General features: G+C 45.1%; 1 protein-coding gene across 4 annotated transcripts in view; it reads left to right on the plus strand.

Annotated features, from left to right (window-relative positions):
- The first annotated feature begins 1,585 nt into the window (after positions 1–1,585).
- Positions 1,586–26,800, plus strand: part of LRRC3B (leucine rich repeat containing 3B) — a 71,973-nt gene continuing 46,758 nt past the window's right edge. The window contains exons 1-2 of one of the 4 annotated variants that reach the window (XM_075062469.1): positions 1,801–1,876; positions 2,684–3,029. The gene's annotated coding sequence lies outside the window, so the exon portion shown is untranslated. Of the gene's footprint in view, positions 1,655–1,800; positions 1,877–2,008; positions 2,077–2,352; positions 3,030–26,800 lie in introns of those variants that run through there. The other 3 variants (XM_075062468.1, XM_075062470.1, XM_075062467.1) reach the window with 3 other exon arrangements.

Here is a 26,800-nt window from a genome sequence, read left to right on the forward strand (position 1 = left end):
AACATTTTTTTTCCCATCAAATGATGACCACTTTTGGTCACTACTTGCCTAGAACAAGGATTGAAGAGGTGAATTGAAGGTTGAAAGGATCTATAGCCCTTTGTGAATAGGCATTCCCCAAAGCATTTTAGTTTTAATGATAGCAAAGCACATCAGCTAGGCAAAATCTAACAGAGTTCTAAATGAGAATGCATGTTCATGTATTTTTATACTGGGCAAGTTTTTTGGGATAAATGAAGGCAAGGAGTATGAAGACTACCTAAGAATTTATTTCGTATTTCTCATGCAAGCTGACAAAAGTTATATCAATGCCCCTCTTATTTATCATTTAGTTTTAGTGTACGTAAGAGATGACACATGGCCAGTTTAGACTTCATTAGGACTCTTCACAAGAGTAAAGTATGTATCCCACAGTTTTTGACAGAAAGAATTTACAATCTAAAGACCTGATCCTGCAAACCATTGCTCAGATAACTCAGAAGGACTACTCACATGATAACTTGTGTAAAGATTGGCAGTAGTAACCTCTAAATTATACAATAACCAGATGAAGGGAGAGAGAAGATCCAGTTCATATGGTCTAACATCTGGGATACCTTGTCCTCTAGTCAGCAGGAACATAGAAATTTGGCACAGCAGTGGTCTATCTACTCCAGCATCCTCTCTCTCAACAGTGGCCTAGGTATATTTAATACAATTATTATATAATTAGACTAGAGGCAATCAGCCGTATGTACCCAAACCAATAAACTTTTCCATTTACTTTATTTAACATTTTGTGAAGAACACACTTAAAAACAAACAAAAAAAGCATCTTCCTCAGCCCTTTCTAGGCAGATGCAATAAACCAGCCTCAGACAACAAAATTTCCAACCAGGCGATGCAAAACATGGCAAATATGAGGTTTATATTGCGCGGTACAGAGTAATAATTTGAAGAAGTCAGGGAGAAATAAAGTGTTTATTGGGACAGTGAACACAAGAGAAAAAAATGCCCAGTGTTTTGGTAAGCCACGCTATGTGATGGGCCATGGATGGTGCACTTCAAAGGGAAAAAATAATGCCTTCAAAGTATTTTCAGGAGCTAGGTCTGAAAATCATCCCAGGCGGGAATGGACTCAGGAAGGGGGATGAACAGCAGGGCTCGGGTTCACCTGCACCGCTTTTACACCGGTGCCGTGAGGTTAACGGGGAAACCCTTCCCCTCCCCCGGGGGAACCGGAGAAGGCGATTCCCGGAGCAGGCTGCGGTGGAGGCTGGCACAGTCCTGGGGAGCCGCAGGGGGCGCTCCTGGCACCCCGATCACCTCCGGAGCCTGGACCAGCAAACCTTACCCCCCAAAGCCAGCCGGGCGCTGGCATGTGGCAGGCGGGGGGCAAGCAGCGCGTGCCGCCCGCAGCCTGTGAGGAAGGCTCCTCTCCATCGCCGCCGCCGGGTCCGGGCTCTGCAGCAGCGCTCGCTCCCTCCCTCGCTCTCTGGCGGCGGCAGCTCCCCGCCCTCCAAGATGCCAGCGCGGCTGCTGCCCGCATTGCCAGGCTCGTCGGCCGGCTGAGGGGGCCGCGCCCCGGGGGCAGTTCGTGCGCGGCCCTTGCATCCCGGCTCCCAGCGGCCCCGATGGAGCCGCGGCTGGGCAGGCACGGGACTGGCCAAGCGAGGTAAGGCGCCGCCGCCGCCGCCGCCGCCTGTTGCATTGCCCCGCCTGGCTGCCCGCCTGCTCCCGAGCGTCCTTTGCCCTGACCCGGGCACGCAGCGCGCGCTGGGGGGCGCTCGCAATGCAACGCCGGGAACTTTTGCAGGCAGGCTCGGCTCGCTGCGCCCGCTAGCCCCGGGGCGCCGCTTCCCCCCGCTGTTGCTTTCTGTTTATTTCTTAATTGGAGGTGGCCGAGCCCTGCCCCAGCTCCGGGGGGTGGGCGAACTCTTGGGGAAGGCTGGATGCTCAGGGCTGAGCGGGGCAGGGGGACGATGCAAGGAAATGGAGCTGGCCTCGCCAAGGGCTAGCAGGGCTCGATCGGTCCCCACCAGTAGCAGCCAGGCGAGCCCGGGGAGGCTGCACCCTCTGTGCCTGGGCTGCTCCCGTGTGAGCCGGGGAGGATGCTGGGGGCTGTGTCGGGGGAAGGGGGCAATAGCAGGGAGTAGGGCTCTGTGACCAGCAGGCTTGGGCGGGGGAGGGGAGGAGGCGTGAGGGGGGCTAAGCGGGGAAGAGGCGTGGGGGGGGGGGGAGCGACGGGTCGCTGCTGCACTATCTGTGCACTGCGTCGCCNGGCGGAGGGGGGGAGAAGGGAAGGGGGCAGGAGAGCGTGTCCTGGGAGCAGTGATGAGGGCACATCCCCCCACCTGGAGTGAAAGGCTCTGGGGAGAGGAGCAGGTGGAGTCAGACACTCACTGGCTGACTAGTACAGCTTGCAGCTCTGCGGGCCACCTAACTAGCCATCCGCGCGTCTCCAGCGGGAACCTCGGCCAGCCCTGCTGCTTCCCAGAGCTAGCTGGGGCTGCGGGTAGAAACTCCCCGGAAGGGCCCGAAGGCGGTAGGTGGGCTGAAAGGGTGGGGTGGGGCTGAATAAAGAAGCGGAGGCTGCAGGAACTAGGGGTACCCCCATCACCAGCCTTGGAGCAAGAAGAGATTATCCGCCTCCCCCCCTAGCCCTGAGCATTTTCAAGGCGTGTCTTGTTACATTTTTTGCAAGCTGGTGGCACGCACGGGTTGCAGAGTGTCAAGCTGATCAGCATTCAAGTGGCGATGAGTGAGCAAAGTGAAGTGAGAGAGGCGCGTGCAACTGGCAGTGGAAGCTGAGGATGGTGCATGGGTAGAGAGAGAGAAATGAGAAGAAGCTGTTTGTGTTGCCTTGGGATTTTTCCACTTTGAAACCTACCAGGACCAGTTGCTACGAAGCATGAAGCAGGCGGTGATGGTTGTGATGATGAGGAAAGGCTATTTCTAAATGATCGGGCTGCAGCTCTCTCAGAATACAAGCAACAAATGGCAGCGGGCTGTGGCCGGGCTGCAGCAGCAGCAGCAGCTGCAACTCCCAGGTGAGCTGCAAAGGCTCCAGGCTGTAAGCTGCAGCTTTCCATGCGTGCGCCTCGCATTCTGCTCCTGATTCACCCCCAGCCCCGTACCCCTTAAGGCACTTGAGCTGGGAGCCCTTTTCCTAACATATGGGGTTAGTCTGTGTCTAGTAGTGGGTGACCAAGGGATTTGTGAGTGCTGCTTCTTTTGCTCTTTGCATATTGCACTGTACCCCCTTGTACAGGAAAGCCAAGGGAAGGGAGTGGAGTTTGTGCTAATTTGTACCCCATCTCTGTGATGCAGTAAAATAATAGGGCAGGGCAGTACCCTGAGCAGGACACTGTCATGACCTTAAAGCTTAATGTTTAGTTAGAAATTTCATGGTTATTTGTAGTAAGCAGGTATAGAGATGGTCAGTATGTGGAAAATTGTGGGTGTATGTTTAAAATTTGATAACATCATTCTGTATATTGTTGCTTTAATGACAGTGTCCATATCCAGAAACTGTTTCTTTAAAATTTGGAACTCAATACTAAGCCAAATGCAATGGTATTTTTTCTTTCCTTTTTTTTGGCATCTTGCCATAAAAAATAAAACATTTTTAGAATTATTATTTCTTAAAAATACCCAGGCAGTTTGGACTGCAAGTTAAGTCAGTATTTGCCAAATAGCCCCTTTTACCAGACAGAAGATATGGCGTGATTACAAAATAAAAATAACGGCGCACAAAATACATCAATTTACCAAATATTTGCACAACTGAATTGAAATTGGTCAAATGGCATATGAGGCTGATATCCAGGAATTAAGCATACAGCAATTTATAGATCCGTAAAAATGACAACTGGGTTATTGCTTTTAAAAAGATGTTGTTTTTTAAAGTAACAGCCTTGGAAAAGTGCTCCAAATACTTGCACCAAAAGAGAAAACAATACCTTTGAGTCTAAAACTTTGAATGGGATCTCAACTCAATACCGAAAAATTATTGGCTACAGTAATTCCTTGGTGCTAAACCATTTAGTGATTTATAAATTCAGATTGCAAGATGCCTGTTATGCCTTGTTGGGAGTGGTTCTTTGATACAGAGTACAAGAGTGTTCACATAGCTTATATTTTGCTATCTTAAATAATGTCACCCAAGAAAGAAACATGCAAAATGAGTTTATAGTTTGATTTGGAGACAGAGGCTAGAGCATAAACTATGGTATAAACTAATTCACAAAAACTTTCATTCTCAAAGTGACTCGGTTTCTTAATTTTCTTTTTGTAGGATCTAATTTAGAAGAAATCTTATTCAGAGTATCAGTAATATTGAAGGAATTATTAGAACAACTCTGTAACCCTTATTCACACAGGTAGTCCTGGGTTTCAGTGGGATTACTCACATGAGTAAGGGTTACTCACTTGACTAAGGATTGGGCCTATTGTCAACTAGTTATGATGTGGTGTTCAGTAGGGGCCTGATTTTGTTGAAATTATTGAGAAATCTCTCATTTGACTTTAAGTAGAAGCAGAAGTGAGGCTGAGTCCTTACCTTCTCTGCTTTGTCCATATACTGCTGATGGAGAATTGAGACCCAGTCCTGCTCCCAGTGAAGTCAGATTCAAAGCTTTCATTGACTTTAATGTGAGCAGGATGTGATCCTTAGGGTGCTAATTTCCATCGATTTTTAGTGGCATTGAGGCTGCTTAGCACCTTGCAGGAGGTGTTCAGAGCCTGATAAGACTGAGCCCTTGGTGAGCTTTTGTTTACTAGCAGAAATATCCTGTCTGTAGCTTTCTTGACAGTGAGAAATATTCACTCTTAAGCCGCATGATTTGCCTCAAATGGGAGACTAATGGAAAAACAAGACATTTCATTAGCAAGAAATAAGAATGTATTTATAGGGAGGGCCCAGTCCTAAACCACAGAAGTCAATGGGAGCTTTGTCATTGATATTAATGGAAGCAAGATCAAGGCTTGTATATACTTACTTTGGTTTTGTTATACGTATATTGCCTTGGTCGTTTAATGTAAAAACGAAAAAGGGAATATAGCTCTAGACTTTGAGCTATTCCAACTGTATTATTCTGCTCCCACTGAAGTCATAAGAGATTGCCAGTGACTTCAGGGCAATCAGGAGCAAGCTCAAAACTTGTCAATTGAAGAAACAACCTCAAAACTGTAGAATTGAAATCCAGAAATTAAAGATGACTGTGGTCAGTGTCAACACTGGTGTTTGAACCAAGAGAAATGTAATATAAAATGGCCCCTTAAGTTAATGGCTTTAATAATCAAGGCACCAAATTCTGCTTGTGTTACTTACGTAGTGGGTCCCATTAACTTAAGGGGGTCACTTGTGTAAACAAAGCATGCATGATGTAGTTCACTATACCTACATTTGGAAAGATTCTAAACCTAAATGAAAGGAAGATGCAAAATGTTTGTAAACATGAGTTATCACTAACTGCCTAATGTAGTGAGAGGAGCAGCCATTGGTGGTACTTTTTTAGAATCAGTTAAAGGTATATACATGATTTTAAATATGATTTATCTATTTATTATGGACTGATCTGTAGCCCATTGAAGTCAGTTTAATTGACTTCAGTGGACTTTAGATCAGTTCCCATTTGAGAAAGAAACTTCATTTGTGTTCTACTGTTTATATACGTGTATACTTTATACGTTTTGTTTTTCCCAGTATAATCAGTTAGTAAATGTAAAGCAAATGTCTTGTTGTGCAATTCATATTTGTCTGTAGCTATAAAATTCCTAAAACAAAATGTCAAAAGGAAGAAAGGAATCTGATTTTTAAAATGATAGTATGATTCTCAAACACCATGATTAAACATTTTGCTTTGAACCAAGAATGAATTAGCAGAGTTCATGGAGTTTGTAGTCACTTATTCTGGCCTTCTTGAACAGTTTTACCAACAAGCTCTGATATTTTTAAAAAAAGTTACTTGTGGAGCATACAGCTTTCGTAGGACATTTGTGCTCTTGTGTGAACCAAAAGTCAGCATGTCCACAGATACCACGTGCAAGAAATTAAGAAACCTGCTAACTAATGTAATAGCCATAACATTTTTTAAAAGTTTAACTTTGTAAATACATACATGAATGTTTGTATGGTAGTATTTAAACATAATACATCATAGGTAGAACACTATTGAATTTGGAGGTCTTTTTTTCTGGTGATTCTGAGTCTCTATTTTGTTGGCTTTAGTCCAGTGCATTTGATAAAGTAAATTATTTTTTCTTCTTTCTCCATTTTTATGGCCACTTTGTGAAGGTTGTTCTGGATGTGCAGCACATACATGAACTCATCCAAATCAAAACATATGTTCAATCAGATGCAGTATCACTTTTCCCTTAACGCTTTTTCAGCTCTTCATTTACACAAGTAGTAATTGCCAAACCCAGCAGAGGGGAGGCTCTCCTTATTTGACAATGATTAAGGCACATGCTGTTGATTCATTAGGATTTGTGAATGTAATGGTTGTCTGTAAGTATAGTTGGTGATTTGCATTGTAGACTTCTGTACAGTATCGATTGACTTGGACCACAAACATATTTTATGTAGGGACTTAGGCTGAACTTGAAAGGTATTATGCACAGCATTTGCTGCTAGTCCACATACATTATTCCAGTCTCTACCAGCTTTTTTCTTGTGCTCTCTTTTGAGTATTTACATCACATAGAGATTATAGCTTGGTTTATCTTCACACTGATTTCAAAAGTGGACATGGGAAAACTCTTTCACCATACGGGTGGGCACAACTCCAAAGTTCTGTATTCTGTTGCCAAGGGAAAGACTGTAGCCGAAGTAAAATGGCTGTTCTGTCTCTGGATGGTATTCTCTTGTTAGGATGAAAGAAGGAAAGATAAGAGAGACTGGGAGAGGAATGGGGAAGGGACGTGACAATAGAAGATGAAGAAAAGGGAAAAGTGAGAGATCACAGGAGTTGTCTAGTTTGGGAAAAGAGGTTATGACCTTATTACGCTCTTATCTAATTCTTAGAGAAGAACGATGGTCCAGTACAAGCCGTACAAGGGTACATGCCGTGAGTTCTGGCTTCAGTTTCCTGCCCCACCACAGACTTCTTTTGTGACCTTAGGCCTTAGGCAAGTTAGTTCATCTTTGTATGCCTCAGATCACTGTCTATAATAGTACTTCCCTACCTCACAGTGGGAAGTGGTGCTGTGAGGCTAAAATACGTTAAAGACTGCAATGTGCTTGGGTGCTACTGTAATTAGGGCCATATAAGTTCCAGAGATATAAATATAGCATATCCTTTTCCTTAGTATAGGTTTGTGTTAACAATTTTTACCTCAGTTATCTGGCCAGGTCCACTTTAGGCTCCCATTTCAACTAGCTAACACATGTGGCCAGGGCAAGTTGTATTTTAAACATGAATTTTTAAAAAATGTGTTAACTAACATTAAACAAACAAACAAAATACACCATTTATTTTAGTCTGGACAAGGCCCTAGGGGAAACACAGAGTACACCTCAGGCAGCTACATTGAAGTGAAAGGTGTAGATACAAGGGATAAGGTCGTGGCTGGGTCAGGGAGAAGTGGAGCAGGAAGGAGATAGAGAAAACAGGAAAGTGAGAGACAACATGAAAATGGGATGCTACTTGGCCGGAAAACAGCCAATAAAACAAAAAGTATTAATTAAGGAAAGATAAACGAAGAAAGAGAATGAAAGAGACCCAACAGCAAGAGGCCAGAGAATATAAAAAAGTTGAAAAAGAAAAAAGTAGTAGAAAGAAAGTGTGTGGAAAAAGATGGGTGGAGAGAGAAAAAGAAAAGTAAGAAAAGATGCATAGAAGTTTTAATCTGGAGAATGTTGCCTTATTTACTCACATTGCAGTACTTCCATTGTAACAGATGGCCCACATTTCTTTCATGTTGTGGAAGGCTGACAGAATGTTCTGCTGTTGGGGGTCGAGTCACATTTCTGCTTATAGTTACTGTTGGTCACATAAGTCAGTTAGTGGGATATGTATTTTTAAAAGTGACATGCCCTAGTAGTCAGCCGTCTTAAAGAAATATTTTTGTGGATATTGTTAAAACTATCTTCATCAGCACTTACAATGAATATACTGTAAAACAGTTTACAATATTATGTCAAGGTTGCGGTGAATTTGCATTCAAGTAGTTCCATTGTCTTCAGTGGAAATACTTTAATCAAAAAGGATTTGGTTCAATTTGGGTAAATTTGTGAAAGTGACTGAAAATGGTTTTGTGTGTAAAGATAGTGGGAGTTGAGAGCACTCGGTGCTTCACAGCTGTGCTTGTGGGATTGAGCCATTAATGTGTTTTTATTGGGGGCTAATGGGACACATGAAAGAGTCTTAATTTTTTAAACTGGAGAGTACATATATGCAGATTGCTTGGGCATATTGCAGTCTTTGCCCCTCAAAATTATTTTAATTAAGTTTTATGCATAAATTGAAAAGAATTACTTAAAGCCCAAGTATGACATTTAGCAAAGAGTAAAGATATTTGACATTTGAATGAATTTATATGGTTGAGCTTGATAGGCGACATTATGTTAAAAAGAAACAGAATCATCATTGCTTTTATGAATTATCCTATATTTGGATTCTTCAGGAAGGGTACAGACTAGTTATTGTATATTGGAAAGAGAACTCTAACATAAGATTTTTGAATCATTTAGGTTACTATGAAATTAAAAACCATATATTATATAAGTATATATTACATTAGATGAAATAAAATTGAAATGCAGTTTACTGGTCACTTTTTTTTATTTCCTTTTTTATTTCTCTGTTGGGACAATGAAAATCAGGACAGTCAGTTTCACTTTTGTTTATAATCCGTTTCAGTTTCAGATTCTTAATACTGTAATATTTGGGTATCAAATACTCCAAAGTGGTGTACATTTAAAAACTAAATTTTAATGGAATTTTTAAAAACAAATTGTGGAAACGTTTCTGTTGGCCCATTCATTTTAATAGGATGACTCACAGTAGTAAAATTAAGCATGTGCATAAATGTCTGCAGAATTGGAGACCTAGAGTCTGCTCTACACCTTACTTCCTGTGTGAATTCACTTAACTCTTGTGCATGTCAGTTTCCCCATTTAAAATGGGAATATTGGTAACACCTTTCTTTTAAAAGCATCTCAAGATATATAGCTGAAGATCATTGTTGATGATATTATTATTATTATTATTATTATTATTTATTATTATTACTATTACTGTTCATTAATAAACACCTCTTTTGTGATAGGAGCTATATATTCTTTCTGATGTAGAATGCATGCTAGATATTAATTTAAAATGCAAAATTGATAGTCGTGTGAAAGAACCAAGACAACTTTTAGCAACCTACTGATTTCAGTTTGTCTGTTTTTGTACTTTCCAGTTTGGAGCCTTTGGTTGCTCGTTTGTTACAATAATAGTAATCTGTGGAATGACAGGGAGACTTTTCAGTCTGTCAGTGGTTCAGCATTTCATTTCCATGTACCCATTTTCTGGGATACTCCACAGTTTCCCTGTCTTTGCCATCACACTATCAAGAGGTAACACACATTTGATGTAATCATTGATGCTGGGTTTACTTGATTTAAAAAACAAAAACAAAGCCTTAGTCAATATTAGTAACTTGGGTTGACAACTGTGATAGAAATCTCTTTACCATGAACGGTAGATGGTTACTTGGAGAAGAAATTTGATGGCTGTGATCAGGTGGGCTTTAGTAGCAGTATTGTTATATCAACTTTGCTATTCTCAGATACAAACCTTATTATTGCATTGTAGTTCTCTCTTTACGAGACCAGTCATACAAATATTGTTCAACAAAGAGCTTGCTACTGTAAGCAGCTCCATTAAAGTCGGAGAGATTGGCCCCCGTATTTCCATTTTATTTAGTATTCTTTAGATTTGGTTTTTTTTTTTTTTACTGTGGCAAACACTTCAGTAAAGTGTCTAAACCGGCTTTGAAAATAATTGGCTTGATTTGAATAAGCCAGGAGAAAATGCAATAATTTAGTAAAGAACTATAAAAAGGTGTTTTGGAAGAAAGAATTTACCTGGAATAAGGAAATTAATAGTGAGCATATCCAGTATTACATTTAGATTTTTAAAAAATGAAGTGTAAAATAAATGTACGTACTTGGCTTTTTTTCCCCTTTTAGATGCCAATTTGGCAATACACTTCAAAAGAAAACCTGAAACCTTTTTTTATTTTTCAGTCTTCACTTTGTGAAAATTGGAGAATACTGTATAATATGCTCCTTATCGTACTATAAAGATATGGGAAATATTGTGGTGACTAAAAAACATTGTCACCTTAGATTGAAAGATTGATACCCTGAGTGTACACAAGTAGCATAGGTGTTGCATTGGTGTGCTGGAGATTCCAGTGGCTTAGTGGATGTGCAGGGCCGTCCTTAGGCATAGGCAACATAGGCAGCTGCGTAGGGCACCTGAAAATTTGGGGCACCACTGGGTCTTAGTGTCCACTCTCTTGTTTTCCTATCCCTGTTCTGACCCTTCCTGCAGGCTCCCACAGATGGCTGCTCTAGCCCGATGAGTCTTCCTTTGGAGGAAATCTGGTAGTTAAAAGTGAAAAAACCTCCAGCCTGCCAGACCTATTAGCACAACATTGAAACTGTTAAAAAGACATTCAAGGGGTAATAAAGCCATTTAACAGGCATTTGCCAACCCCACAAGGTATATACTGACAGGTTTCAGAATGTAGTCCTGTTAGTCTGTATCAGCAAAACAAGGAAAAAGTCCTTTGTGGCACTCAGAGACTAACAAATTATTGGGCATAAGCTTTTGGTGGGCTAGAACCCATTTATCAGTGTCCACGAAAGCTTATGCCCATAATAAATTTTTATATCTGTCAATTTCTGACTTTACTGACAAAAACAGTTGTGCATTAATGTAATATTTTACCACAGAACATGTCAGTCTACAGGACCTTAGTTTAAAATTTGCTTTAAAAATATTTCATTAGTGAGCTGGTGAAGATTATAAAATCACATTCTAAAAAATGCTTGCATAGAGTTTTAGATGCACAATCATCTTTAGCCTTAAATGCACTTGGATCTTCAGACATACAGTTTTTTAAATAAATCCTTCAAAAAGACCCTCCCTTATCTAAAATACACATTTTAATTACTATAGTTAAAAAAAAAAGTGCTTCCAAGTTTCCTGTCCTTTCTGTCCATCCCTTCACGCCTCTCCCCCACTCCCCTCACTGAAGAGAGCCCTTAAAGGGACAACAGTCCTTCCCTTCCAGATAGCTGGACAAAGAGTTTCCCTTTCTTTACTTCTGACTATCGATGAACTAGTTTTAAAGAACCCTTCAGCAAAATCAGTACCTTAGTAAGACATAAAATCCTTGTTATACCTAAAATCTTTGGAAACAAAATTTTTTAAAGTTGGTGAAATTTCATAACCATGTCTCTTGTTATGGAGATCACACAAAGTAAATTACTGTTCCCTTTTTCTAAAAGCAATGAACATTGTTATGAACACACTAAACCTCTCTGATTAATTTAAAATAATGTCTTTGTTTCAGTGAGTTAAATATGTAGTAATCTGGAATGCTGGCTTAAGGTTTGAGTACATTTAAAATATAAATTCAGCTTAGAAATACTGATTAAGAAAAGGTAAAACAGAAGAGCTGCATCGTGTATTCCATTATATGTAATGTTGTATTCAGCAGGACAGCTTACTCACCCTTACTGCTAAGTTTTTGCAAATAAATCTCTGGCAAACTTCAGGGCATATCAAAAAACCTGTGACTGATATTTTTTATTCCCAAATTTGAGTGTTTTTAATTAGGTACTTTCTTCATGTCCATTCTGCATGAGGGAGAGGGTATGGGAGTCTCTGCGGGGAACTGTGACTCTCCACCACCATGAGGCAGGCCGGACATCTCATTATCCTTTGCTGTCTCGTCCCTTCTCCCCCTCCCCCACCAGGCTGTGAGCTTGGGCTGCCATCCGGCATAGGGGCACCAGTTTAATAATACTGCTTAGGGCCCCATAAATCCTAAGGATGGCCCTGTGGATGTGGATCCTAGTTCTGGAATGTGTGCCCAAAGTTCCAGTGTGTTCATGGTGGTGGCAGTATGCCTTGATGTTGGTACTGTGACGTAGTTGGATATGTCTGTATCAGCTTACGAAACTCTGTTTGGTTTTAGAGTGCTGTTTTGTTTCAGGAGCCTCCGCTATGTATTGTAACCTTCATGTTGGAGTGTGACCCTTATGTTGTATTGCAGCCTCCCTTGTGGGTTAGTGTATTCATTTTGTAGTGCTGTATTGGTAGCCTTTTCCCTGGGTATGTGTTACAAGCTGTGACAGAGCAATCTAGGGCCATCAGCTGTGATTGTCTGTTAACTACCAGCCCATCCACAAGAACAATGAAATGTGTACAGAAACCTGGCTGTGGGAAAGGGGCAGGTGTTCTTCAGCCTGGTTATGCAGCCTAAAGGATCAAAGACTATGTTTAAAGGGAAAAACAAGGAGGAGTCCTTGTGGCACCTTAAAAACTAACACATTTATTTGGGCATAAGCTTTCGTGGGCTATAATTCACTTCATCAGATGCATAGAGTGAAAAATACAGTAAGCAGGTATAAATATATAGCACATGAAAAGATGGAACTTGCCTTATCAAATGAGGGAGTCAGTGCTAATGAGGCCAATTCCATCAGGGTGGATGTGGCCCATTCTCAACAGTTGAAAAGAAGGAGTGAATATCAACAGAGGGGAAATTACTTTTTGTAAGGGGACTGCTCTCTGTGAAAGGGAGCCAGATCACCACCCCATGCAAAAAGGCCAAGCTAAGGAGAGAGAAGACAGAATGGCTGCCTAGCTGATGGGTGCTGGCCACACCCACGACACAAAGGAGGGGTGAGATCTGATGTGTGGGGAGTGTGTTGTCTTCCCAAAGATCTGTAACTCTCTTGTGCTATTTAAAAGAAAAGTGCCTGTGGTTAAGAAATTCCTTTAAGCCTTCCTTGCCTTCCATGCTGTCCCTGAAGGGGTTAATCAAGAAACTCATATTGCCTGCAACAAGATAGAACTCTAACAGAACATATATAGGCAACTGGGGGCTCAGGAGGGTTAAGGAGCTGAGGAGTTCTGCATGCCAAAGAAGAGGCATAGACACAGGTCTGCACTTGGGACTATGCCTGAGAGACCCAGGGTGAGGAAGAGTGATGCTCTCACCATATCATATAGGGGATCCAGCAGTTCAGTCCACTCACAATTGAGTGGTGTCCTTCCAGAGAGGGGGACTGAGCTAGGTTATGAGAAACATGTTGATTAGTTTTCAGCCCAACACGCCGGCAACATTTCATAATTAAAATTAAGTTTATCACACAATTAAGATATTTGAATTTTCAGCCTCAGTGTTGTCATTGTGGGTTAAAGTTATTTCCAACGACCATAGTTGCTATGAATATGAAGTTTGAAAGTTCTTCTTCGAGTGATTGCTCATATCCATTTCAGTTAGGTGTGCACGCGCCATGTGCACGTTCATCGGAAGACTTTTTACCCTAGCAATACTTGGCAGGTCGGCTGGGCTTCCCCTGGAGTGGCGCCGCTATGGCACCGGATATATACCCCTGCCGACCCGGCCACCCTTCAGTTCCTTCTTACCGCCCGTGTCGGTCGTTGGAACAGTGGAGTGCGGCTTAGCTGACCTCCACCTCCCTTACTACTCGTAGTTTCTCGTTGTTACTATGTACATAGTTGTTGTTCTTGTAAATATTTAGAATTAGTTGTAAGTTCTTAGTATAGTTAGTTTAGTACTAGTTAGCGGGGCTCAGGGTGTAGCCCCTTCCCCGCACCCGGTGCCGGTGCTCATGCCCGGCTCACCGGGCTTCAAACCGTGCTCGACCTGTCACAGGCCGATGCCAACAGGAGACCCACACGACTCCTGTTTGAAGTGCCTCGGAGAATCTCACTTAACAGTAAGTGCTCTATTTGCAAGGCTTTCAAGCCGCGAACTAAAAAGGAGCAGGACATCAGACTGAAACAGCTCATCATGGAAGCGGCCCTGACACCGCCACCTTCAGCACCGGTCAGTCGGTGAGCAGAAGCGCCCCTATGGCACCGGATCACATCGGTACGCCTAAAGACTCTCGGCACCGGCTGTCACCGGCACCGAAGTCAGCTCCACGTCGCTTCCTTTCCTCGAGGTCGAAGAAGACCAAGACTCCTGCTGCTTTGGCACCATCCATGCCGCAGCCAGAGAGTGCGCCCAGATTGGACTGCCCGGCGCTGATACCTGCCGCGGCACCGACTAAATTGGCACCGTTGATTCCGGTCCCACAAGGACCGTCCAGTCCGGCGCCTGATAGCTCCCCGGCGCGTACCACAGTAGAGCTCACCATGCCATCCACGCCAGAGGCGTTTTCGGCGGCGAGAGACTTAATCGCCTTAACGGACTCGGCACTGCTTCTACTCCTGGCACCGCCAGTACGGGTAATTCAATCTCTGGGCAAGCCGACCCTGACTAGACCACCGTCTGTCGGCACAGCGGACCGGCACCGCTCAAGATCGTGGTCCTGCACACGCTCCAGGTTGAGACGACGCTCCTGCTCTTGATGCTGCTCGCAGTCCCGGCACCGTTCTCCTACACGGCACCGGTCAGACTCGCGGCACCCATCGGACTCCCACTCTCCACCTCACTATGCGCGGCACCGCTCCAGTTCTCAGCACCGATCCAGGCACTGTACCTCTCGGAGCCCTTCACACTGCAGGGACTCGAGATCTCAGTTGCCCTCCCGGCACCTGTCTGGTCGCAGGTCCCGGTCTTGATCCCGGTACCATTATGAATACCGGCACCGGTCCCTGTTAAAGAGGGGAGCGAAATCCGTTGGAACCTCAGCCCAAGGTTTCTCTGCTCCTCCATGGCCATCCAGGCAGACGTCGGTGTCCTCTCACGCGGACAGTTATTACGACCAGGACCGAGATACGGAAGTGCCTACCGGGGTCTTCCAGGAGGTCCGGTCTCAGGACCCGGGACCTCAACAGTGGTCCTTTTGGACACCCTGGGCGTACCATCGGGCCCAAGGTGCTCCATTGGTCCAGACTCGCTCCGCTTCCTCAGAGCATCGAGCTCCAGAGGCCACCATTAGCCATCCCCCTCCAGCTGGGACAGAGGAGCAGATGATCCATCCACCAGGTTCCCCGGTACCACTGGAGCAGGAACCGAACCATGAGCAAGAGGCCATTCAGGACCCCCTCATCCCTGGCGTTTCATCCTCTTCCTCTCCAGATGAGGCGGTGGCAGGGACCTCATCATCAGGGCCCCCTCCGATAGACCTCCGAGCCCATCAAGACCTCCTTAGGAGGGTAGTGCTCAACATCAGTCTTCCAGTAGAGGAAGTCCCAGAGGTCGAAGACCCAGTTGTGAGCATACTGTCAGCGGATACCCCCACTAGGGTGGCTTTGCCGTTCATCAAGACCATCCAGGCCACTGCTGACACCTTATGGCAGTCCCCAACCTCCATCCCCCCTATGGCAAAGGGAGTCTAGAGGAAATACATGGTACTCTCCCGGGGGTACGAATACCTATATGTCCACCCTCCTCATTAGTTGTCCAATTGGTCAGTGAAAGGGAACGCCATGGTCAACAGGCGCCAGCCTCCAAATCAAAGGAGGCTAGGCGGATGGACCTACTGGGCCGCAAGGTATATTCGGCAGGCGCCCTTCAGCTCCGGGTGGCCAACCAACAGGCTCTCCTGAGCCGTTATAATTACAACACCTGGGCGGAGGTGGGTAGATTCACAGAACTACTACCCCGGGACTCTCGCCAGGAATTTGTCGCATTCCTTGAAGAAGGGAAGAAGGGGGCTAGAACCTCCCTCCAGGCTTCTCTCGATGCGGCCGACTTGGCAGCCAGAACTCTGGCCTCAGGTATCACCATGAGGTGTATCCATGGCTCCAGGTCTCCACCCTGCCACTCGAGCGCCAATACACCATCCAGGACTTACCCTTTGATGGCAAGGGTCTGTTCTCTGAAAAGACTGACCCCAGGTTGCAGAGTTTAAAGGACAACAGGGTCATCATGCGCTCGTTGGGCATGCATACGCCTGTGACCCAACGCAGGCCCTTCCAGCCTCAACCCCACCAGCCGTACTTTGTGCCCCGGCACAGACAAGACTTCAACAGAAGGCGCGGGTGGGGTAGCCATAGACGCCAGTCCGGGCCCCAAGGGGGTCAAAACCACGGCCCCCCAAAAGCACTTCCAGGGCCTAAGTCTACCTTTTGAAGGTACGCACGAGGACGGCGTACCAGTTTCAGGACAGGATCCTTCTCCTCCCTTCTCCAGCCGCCTCTCCTACTTCCTCCCAGCGTGATCCCAATTGACCTCAGACATCTGGGTCCTACGCATGGTGAAACAAGGATACCCTCCAATTTTGTTTCAACCCCGCCTTCCCACCCCCCCAACCCAGTCCCTCTTCAGGGACCCCTCTCACGAGCAAGTCCTCTTACAAGAGGTGCAGTCTCTCCTCGCGCAGGAGCAATAGAGGAGGTACCACCAGACGAGAGGGGAAAAGGGTTTTACTCCCGCTACTTTCTGATCCCCAAGTCCAAGGAGGCCTCAGGCCTATCCTAGACCTGCGAGGCCTCAACAAGTTTATGGTCAAGTTGAAGTTCCGCATGGTCTCCCTGGGGACCATTATCCCGTCCTTGGATCCTGGAGACTGGTATGCCGCCCTCGACATGAAGGACGCATACTTCCACATCGCCATCTTCCCTCCACACAGGAGGTATCTTCGCTTTGTAGCCAATCACCAGCACTTCCAATTCACAGTCCTCCCCTTTGGCCTCTCCACGGCCCCAAGGGTGTTTACAAGTGTATGGCCGTCAGTCGCCCACCCACCTCCGCCGGCAGCAGATACATTTCGTATTCCCGTATCTGGACGACTGGCTCATCAAAGGAACCTCCCAGACCAGGTCAGGTCACAACAGCACGGACATAATCACGGACCTATTCTCCCGGTTGGGCTGCTCCTCAATGCGGAAAATCCACCACTGGTTCCCACACAAAGGCTGGACTTCATAGGGGCAACCCTGGACTCCACTCGAGCCAGGGCCTACCTACCTCAGCCACGTTTCCAGACGATCATGGCGATCATTTGAGGTCTGCAGAACTCCCCAACCACCTCAGCTCGCACGTGTCTTGGCCTACTAGGCCACATGGCCGCCTGTACTTATGTGACCAAATATGCCAGGCTCCGCCTCCGGCCCCTTCAAACGTGGCTCAATTCGGTGTACCATCCAGGCAGGGACCCAATAGACATTCTGGCGACTGTTCCCCCGAGCACCTTACGCTCCCTTGACTGGTGGCTAACTCCCTCCCTGGTGTGTGCAGGGCTACTGTTCCATCCACCACAGCCCTCGCTGTCCCTGCAGATGCATCGTCTCTTGGTTGGGGGGCTCACCTTGGTCACCTTTGTACCCAGGGCCTTTGGTCATCGCAGGAGCTGATGCTCCACATAAATGTCCGAGAGCTGAGAGCAGTCCGCCTCGCGTGCCAGGCGTTCCAGCAACATCTTCACGGCCGTTGTGTCTCAGTGTTTACAGACAACACAACGGCCATGTATTATATCAAAAAACAGGGAGGGATTCGCTCTTCTTCCCTGTGTCAAGAGACCATTCGACTCTGGGACTTCTGCATAGCCCACTCAATAGACCTGGTAGAGTCCTTTCTCCCAGGGGTTCGGAACACTCTGGCGGATCAGCTGAGCAGATCCTTCCTCTGCCTCGAATGGTCGATAAGACCAGACGTTATTCATTCAGTCTTCCAGAGGTGGAGTTTTTCCCTCATAGACCTGTTCGTCTCTCGCACGAACAGGAAATGCCAAGCATTCTGTTCCTTCCAGGGTCTTTCACCGGGATCGATCACGGACGCATTCCTCATGTCGTGGAGGCACCACCTGCTCTATGCCTTCCCACCATTCTCTCTGGTTCACAAGGTCCTAATAAAACTCCGGAGGGACAGAGCGCATCTAATCCTGATTGCGCCGGCGTGGCCCAGACAGCACTGGTACACCACCCTGCTCAACCTGTCCATGGTCAGCCCAGTTACCCTGCCACTCCTTCCAGACCTCATAACGCAGGACCACGGCAGTCTTCGCCACCCAGACCTCCAGGCCCTTCATCTCATGGCATGGTTCCTGCATGGCTGAACAGATCGGAGTTACGCTGTTCCACTCCGGTACAGCATATTCTCCTAAGTAGCAGAAAGCCTTCCACTCGGTCAAAGTACCTGGCCAAGTGGAAACGTTTCTCCTGCTGGTGTACAACGCAGAATGTTACTCCTTCTGAGGTCTCGATCCCTGCTGTTTTGGACTACCTCTGGTCTCTTAAGCAACAGAGCCTGGCGATAGCCTCCAAGTGCACCCTCAGAGAAGATATCTCCACATTCCATCCTGGAGAAAGTGGTCACTCTGTGTTTTCCCACCCCTTAGTTACTAGATTTCTTAAGGGCCTGGAGCGCCTCTACCCCCAAGTATGCCGCCCTGCCCCCATCTGGGACCTCAACTTAGTCCTAAGCAGACTTATGCATTGCCATTTGAGCCATTGGCGACTTGCTCAGTCCTGTACCTGTCGTGGAAGACAGTCTTCCTAGTGGCAATTACATCGGCCAGAAGGGTCTCCGAACTTCGAGTGCTTACGGTGGACCCACCGTATACTGTCTTTCACAAGGACAAGGTACAGTTGCGTCCTCATCCGGAATTCCTCCCTAAGGTAGTGTCGGCCTTCCATACCAACTAGGACATCTTCCTCCCGGTCTTCTTTCCGAAGCCTCATTCTTCTCGACGGGAGCAGCAGTTACACTCCTTAGATGTCGGTAGGGCGCTCGTTTTTTATATCGAGCGGACAAAGCCCTTCCGGAAATCCCCCCGGCTGTTCGTGGCAGTTGCTGAATGGATGAAAGGTCTACCAGTCTCCTCCCAGAGGATCTCCTCTTGGGTAACGGCATGCATACGCACATGCTATTACCTGGCTCATGTCCCTTTGGGTCATCTCACTGTGCATTCTACCAGAGCTCAGGCTTCATCAGCCGCCTTCCTGGCCCATGTGCCTATCCAGGAGATATGTCGCACAGTGACCTGGTCATCGGTTCGCACCTTTTCTTCGCACTGTGCTCTGGTCCAACAGTCTAGAGATGATGCAGCCTTTGGCTCAGCGGTTCTGCACGCTGCCACATCTCACTCCGACCCCTCCGCCTAGGTAAGGCTTGGGAATCACCTAACTGGAATGGATATGAGCAATCACTCGAAGAAGAAAAGACGGTTACTCACCTTTGTAACTGTTGTTCTTCGAGGTGTGTTGCTCATATCCATTCCAAACCCACCCTCCTTCCCCACTGTCAGAGTAGCCGGCAAAAAGGAACTGAAGGGTGGCTGGGTCGGCAGGGGTATATATCCGATGCCACAGCGGCGCCACTCCAGGGGGCGCCCAGCCGACCCGCCGAATGTTGCTAGGGTAAAAAGTCTTCCGACGAACGTGTACGCGGTGCGCGCACACCTAACTGGAATGGATATAAGCAACACATCTCGAAGAACAACAGTTACAAAGGTGAGTGACCGTCTTTTTTGATGCAAGATTTCTGAAGGCTTTGGAGAAGTCCCTGGAAGCATGGTAAGAAAAAAAATATTGATCTTTTCCCCACATAGCTATACAGCGTTTGAACTTCCTCTTCTCTTCCATCTGAAGCTCTGTTAGGTGCCTTTGGCGGGTCAGAAGGCGTTGCTGAAATGTCCACCAGTGCCTCATGGAAACTCTGCCTGTTTTCCGACACAGGAATGAAAATGCAAGCAAGAGAACTTGAAAAGGGGTTTCCTCCATGTGGCTCGACAGGATGTGTTGGCAGGCTGTTCAAAATTGTTGTAATGTGCAAGGTGGTCGGTAAAGTTTTCCCACAGAGCACGCAGGTCAAAGGGCTAGAGCAGCCATGTTTTGGGAGGGAGCTAGGAAGTCTTGAATATGGTGGTTTGACTCGGGTCTTAGTGCTGCAGTGTGGCATCCAGAGCCCCAGGTTCTAGCCTGGGTTAAAAAGTTCTCAATGTAGAGTTAAGAATCAGCATCGAGGCTCGAGCCCTGGGTTCTATAACGCAGATCGGCTGACTTGAGAGGTAGCGCAAGCATCAATAGTAATATAGCCGTGGTAGCACTGACAGCAGCAGCAAGACTTAGCCATGCTGAGTACCTACCTACTGGTTTCAGGGGGTTTGTACTTGGCATCAACGGTGAAGAATTGGAGCTATATTTGTGCAACTTATGAATTCTGATTGATATTGTGAAACTGTAATATGAAAATCTGCAGTGTCATGAGTACAAAGAACAGGAGTACTTGTGGCACCTTATTGACTAACACATTTATTTGAGCATAAGCTTTCCTGGGCTACAGCCCACTTCATCGGATGCATAGAATGGAACATATAGTAAGAAATTTATACATACAGAGAACACGAAAAGGTGGAAGTACCCATACCAACTGTAAGAGGGTAATTATTTAAGAGAAGCTATTATCAGCAGGGGAGAAAAACTTTTGAAGTGATAATCAAGATGGCCCATTTTGGACAGTTGACACGAAGGGTGGGGTACTTTCACATGCAATAATTCATTGTGTATGACAAGCCATCCTCTCTTTCAAACCTGAGTTACATTATCTTTCTATTAATTCAAGTTTCAAGCTTCTCCTTGTGAGTCGTGTGTTTAGCTTTTACGTTTTGCAAAATTGCCACCTTCAGGTCTTTACTGAGATGATTAGAGGGTGAAGTGTATCTCGCTCTGGTTTTTTGCAACGTTAAGATTCTGATGTGCAGATTTGTAGCCATTATTCTTTGTGTAGAGATTTGTCTGGTTTGGACCAATGTGACATTGGCAGAGAGGAATTGCAGGCGACATGAATACGGCATATTCACATTGGATCAGATGTGCAGATGAACGTGCCCCGATGGCGTATGGCTGATGTGTTGAGGTCCAGGTGATGGTGTCACTTAATAGATATTGGACAATGTTTGGCATCCAGGGCCTTTGTGATGGCAAGTATCTCATGGGTTTGTGTTTTTGTTGTGTTGGTTGTAGTTGCTGGTGGTATTGGCTTCCGGTTAGAGGGTCTGTCCTGTAAAGCAGGAGGTCTGTCCCGAAATCTGTGCGAAGTGATAGGGATCATCTTTCAGGACAGATGCAAATCTTGATATGCTTTGGTGTGAGGAAGGTGAGACGGCTAGTGGCGTGTTTTGTTATTTTTGTTTGTTGGCCTGCTTGAGGATGGTTCTGGGATACTACGTGGTCTGGTCAATCTTTTTCACCTTCTACAGTAGGGTATTAGTTTTAAAAGTCTTGATAGAAATCCTGTAGTGCTGTCTCTTGTTGATGGGATTTGGAGCAATATTGTCGTTGTATCTTGGCTTGGCTGTAGACAGTGGATCGTGTAGGTGGTCCTGGATCGGAATGCTGGAGTGGCATGATAGGTAAGTATATAGTGGTCAGTATTAGGTTTTCTAGTAAGGGTTAGATGTTTATGTGACCATTCGGCTTTATTAGTCACAGTGGTGTCTAAGGAAAATTGTGCTCACTTGTGTGGACTGGTCAGCTGAGTGTTATGTGTGGGATGTAATTGTTGAAATAATGATGGATTCCTAAGGGCTTCTTTTCCATGGGTCTAGATGATGATGTCATCAATGTAGCGTAGGTAAAGTAGGGGCGTTAGGGAACAAGAGCTAAGGAAGCGTTGTTCTAAGTCAGCCATAAAAATGTTGGCATACTGTGGGGCCATGTGGGTACCCATAGCAGTGCCACTGACTTGAAGGTATATATTGTCCCCAAATGTGAAATAGTTGTGGGTGAGGACAAAATCACAAAGTTCAACCACCAGGTTTGCTGTGACATTATCGGGGATACTGTTCCTTGATGGCTTGTAGTCCATCTTTGTGTGGAATGTTGGTGTAGAGGGCTTCTGCATCCATAGTGGCCAGGATGGTGGTTTGTGGAAGATCACTGATGGATTGTAGTTTCCTCAGGAAGTCAGTGGTGTCTTGAAGATAGCTGGGAGTGCTGGTAGTAAAGGGCCTGAGAAGAGAGTCCACATAGTCAGACAATCCTGCTGTTAGGGTGCCAATGCCTGAGATGATGGGGGTGTCCAGGATTTCCAGGTTTATGGATCTTGGGTAGCAAATAGAATACCCCTGGTCGAGGTTCTAGGCATGTATCTGTACAGATCTCTTCCTGTGCTTTTTCAGGGAGTTTCTGGAGCAGATGGTGTGGTTTCATTTGGTAATCCTCAGTGAGATGAGAGGATAATGGCCTGTAGAATGTGGAGTTAGAGAGCTGCCTAGCAGCCTCTTGTTCATATTCCAATTTATTCATGATGACAACAGCACCTCCTTTGTCAGCCTTTTTGATTATGATGTCAGAGTTGTTCTTGAGGGTGTTGATGGCGTTGTCTTCAGCACGGCTGAGGTTATGGGGCAAGTGATTCTGCTTTTCATGAGTGTGTGATGGTCTTTGCTTGTGGGAAGTCTTGCCTAATAGGCAGGACTTAAGCCCTTTGATGTGTAGGGGAGCCTGGGCCCCCACACTCCACCGGGCTCCTGCCCACTGCCCAGTGAGAGTGACACACGGGCCTGACGCCCATTTGAGAGGGCCCCCAAACCCAGGGAATTTGAGTGGGTGGTATTGTGATCTAGCACTCGGGGTCGCAACACCACTCAAATTTGGCTGTGGATGAGTAGTGGGCAGGCTCAATTTCCAAGACACCCTCCCCTGTCCCATTGAGGCCTCTTTGGTCTCCATCAGTGTTCCCTCTAATTTTTTACCTCCATGTGCAGAATGAATTTTATTATTTGGACCAATATGGAGTTGATGTGTGACGCATCACCTCCATATTGGTGCACATAACAAAATTATGTGGTGAATGTAGGGCTGAGGGGTTCGGGTTTGGGCTCTGGGGAGGGGCTGGGGATGAGGGGTTCAGGGTGTGGGGGGCGGGACAGAGGGTTGGAGTGCAGGAGAGTGCAGGCTCTGGTTGGGGGTGGGGCCAGGGATGAAGGGTTTGGGGTGCAGGCTGCCCCCGGGCTGCGGTGGGGAGTGAGAACTCCCCCCAGCCCTCTCTCGCCACAGCAGCTCAGGGAGGTGCCTCTCCCCAGCTGCAGCAGGTTTGGTGGAACTGGGTTGGCTTGAAGGAGGGGCTCCTCTCCCCGGCAGCTCCGCTGGGCCTGGGCTGGGCCTAAGCTGTTGTGGCAGGTCCATGCTGGTGTCAGTTGGGAGAGGCGCCTCTCCTGACCATGGCAGGTCCGTACTGGGGAAGGGGCATCTCTCCCGCTGCAGCCCTGAGCGCCTGCTTGGGGCTTAATACGCAGTTGTGCAACCTTGTAACTTAGAGGGACTTAGGTCTCCATGATGGTTTTTTTTTTGTTTGTTTGTTTTTAAGAGTGGAGGGATTCAGTTTCAGATTTTGCCCCAGGCCCCCCAAACCTCTGTGCACCCTAGATGGTTTCCCAAGGACTTGCAAGCAAAGAGTGTGATAGAAAGTAAGGGGTATTGCTGTTTCAGATGTTTGTTTTGTATGCCCTATGCTTTACATGATTAAGTATAAGAAAGCATAAAGGTATTAGTTTTGTGCAAAGAGGGCATGCTTGTGTTGACTGCTTCACAACCGCTGCATGCCCCTGACAGAGTTTAACTGTAATCAGATGCTTTATATCTTTAATGTGGAAGAGGGGTGTTTTTATGTAACTGAGGTATTTCAGGGGTCAATGCTGGTCCTGGAGGCCTGTGGCAGGTGGGTTGAGGAGCCCCATTTTGGAGAGAGGTAGCTGACTGAGAGGCAGTGCCTAGGAAATGTGTCAGAAAGGTCAAGAGAGGAACCTGCTGGCAGTCTAGAGGCTTAACATACTCCAGAGGATACAAACCGCAGACACGTGGATTCCCCTCTCAGCAATCCCAGAGGATGATTTGTGAAGAGGCATATACTAGGTTACATGACAATAGTGGTTTGAAAGTGATACTTAGTATAGAATGTATGTCTGTGTGACCCTTTTCATGTCATACGTGGCACCATGTGATATAAAACAATGTTCAACCTTATACAGATAATATGTGCTTGTCTACATGGCAAGTTATTGGGCAGCAAGCCAGGGTATGAATCTGTTATGCATCAGCTTGCCATACAGTAATGTCCCATGTGGCCAGGGTGGATTTGATTTAAATCAAATTGATTTAAATCACTCGTCAGGAAGACTTGATATAATCATAGATTTCTACATAAAAGTGCATTCTTTTTGGTTATTATAACCTTAATAGATATTCTTCACAACTCATGGATAGATGTAGGTTTCATTTTTAGAAGGTACACACTATACGTTTTTAAGTGATTTATTTTGAAAAAAACTTCAGATTAGTTTTACAGATATATCAGAAAATGAATGAATGATTGGTTATTTCATTTACCAAAGGTAATTGAAGCAGATATTTATGAAGTCATTGGGAGGTGAACTATCTCCAGTTCAACAAGTTAATCCTTAATATTTGTCTTGCCATGCTGTATTAGGTGGAGAACATCACCAGACAGACATTTAAATTGTTTTATTTAACTAAAACAACATTATATATTCTGGATTTTTTTCTTTGACAGAAAACATAATATTTTAACAAAACAAGCATATGAATTTTTGAATTTAGTAAAATATTCAAGTTTTTTAAAATCAGATTTTTGGTAAAATCATTTTTAACTAAAATAGTTAAATGAAATATTTTTAAAAAAACAGCAAAAATTAAATCAACTCTGTCAGCCAGGTCAACATGAGAAACTTAAAATATTGGCTTCTGCAGCTAACTCAGTAGTCTTCACCTTCATTTTCCTGTTTGTTCATAATCTGGAAAAGAAAAGCTTTCTGCTTTTTCAGGTCCCAAATGATTTCTCAGTTTGGAATGAATTAGTCCAAAGGAAGAAAATATTTTTTCTACACTGGCAGAAGAAGCTACTGCTGTTAAAAGTGAGAGTATCACTTCAACAGTCTCTGAATCCAAGTGCTTAAGTGACGTCCACCAGTTCACTGGTGTTACTTTCTTTAAAACATCACCAGCAAACATATATGTCTTAAATGGTTCACCCTTAGCTCTGAAGTTTATTATAGTTGGCATTATGGAGGGATAATGCTGGATGTCCATGTCATAGCCAACTCCTCTTCTTCAGCAGTTAAGGTTTGACCCTGGGACCGAGTATGGAGAATATTTGCAAGAAAATGAGCTGGAGATAGTGCTTGTCCCATTCGTTTTTTTAATGCTTGTAATTTAACTCTGTCGTTGCATATTTCTCTTTTTAAGCTCTCACTCACTTCCTTCTAAATTTCAATGTCATCAGCAATAAAACAGCTATTTCCCTGCATTTTGTTCAAGGCTACAGAAATAGGCTTCCGAGTACTCAGCATGTGTTCAACATATCTCTTAAGCCCAATGTTGAGAACTTTGGCTATGACAGTGCCATCCATTTTTTCACAGTTTTGTTCACAAACTGTCATCAGATTAGGCCAGTTCTTGATATAGTTCTCAAAAGAGTCCACTACTGAGTTCCATAGCACATCTTGTGGGAGAGTTGGCTTGGTCCCCTCCCTCCCCCCACCCACACAGTTTTTTCGGAGTAGCTGCTGCAAAGTGGTTGCTATGGAAGTATTTTGCAATTTCTAAAACATTAGCCTTTATTTATGGAACACTGAAATTTTTGGCTAGGAGGTGCATCAATTTAGCAGTTCAACCATGTGTTATTAGCTTGGAATTCTCTTCTCTCTCTTTTAAATAATTTCTTCACATCTTGGACACATTTGCAGCATTGTCTGTGACCAAGTTGCGTACTAGACATTTGATTTTGTTATAGTTTTTACTGCTACTTCTTGTAAGTATTCTGCTGTTTGTACATTTCCTGAGATATCAATTGTTTCTGTAAGGAAGACATTCCCTTCTTCTGTTACACAATCACATACAGCAGGATCATTGTGGACATTGCTCCACTGATCAAGACTCAGGTTAACAATTTTACCCTCTAGACCTTTTGCACACTGTTCAACTTCTTTCATACACTTTATCCAGCAATTTGCCTGCGACATCTGCTCTGTTGGGTGGACTGTATTCTGGTCTTAATGACTGAATGAACTATGTTAATGAAGTATGGGTTCTCTATCATATGGAAAGGAGAGTTTGTTGCATAAACTCACCAGGCAATTTTTTCATCAATTACCTCTTTTTGTAATCTGCTGGTTCTTATCACAAACTTATCTGTGGTTGTTTCTGGATGATGGAGGTTTTTTTTCTCTTTTTGCTACAGGTGATATACTGTGGCGATGTGACTGAAACACTATCATTGGCAGATAACTCTGAAACTATAGAAAATGTTGGTGATGTTAAAGGTGGATAATCTTGGGATTCCTGTATGTTGAGGATGGATTCTCCTAAACAAAATAAGTCAATGCAGTTATTTAATTATTATCACCATACTGCTCATTTAGTATTACTCATTGCGTTCACTGACACTCAGTACTACTTTAAAGGTGAAATTGTAAAAGGAAGTTATGCCTATTTCACCTATTTATTTTTTACCACAACTGCATATAAAATGGTAGCACCATAGAGTAACAACTATATTTTGTGCTCAAACATGAGAATTCAAGAATAGTCCAGAAGGAAGACAGGCAGTCCTTAAGAAAGATGTGTGAAATAAAAAAGTTTACAAGCCTGAAGATCCTGCATGTTCTTTTCATCATCTTCAATGCAGCTTCCTCCTGAGAAGGAACGCTTCT

Source organism: Chelonoidis abingdonii, chromosome 2, assembly GCF_003597395.2.
Source record: "Chelonoidis abingdonii isolate Lonesome George chromosome 2, CheloAbing_2.0, whole genome shotgun sequence".
Taxonomy (NCBI): domain Eukaryota; kingdom Metazoa; phylum Chordata; order Testudines; family Testudinidae; genus Chelonoidis; species Chelonoidis abingdonii.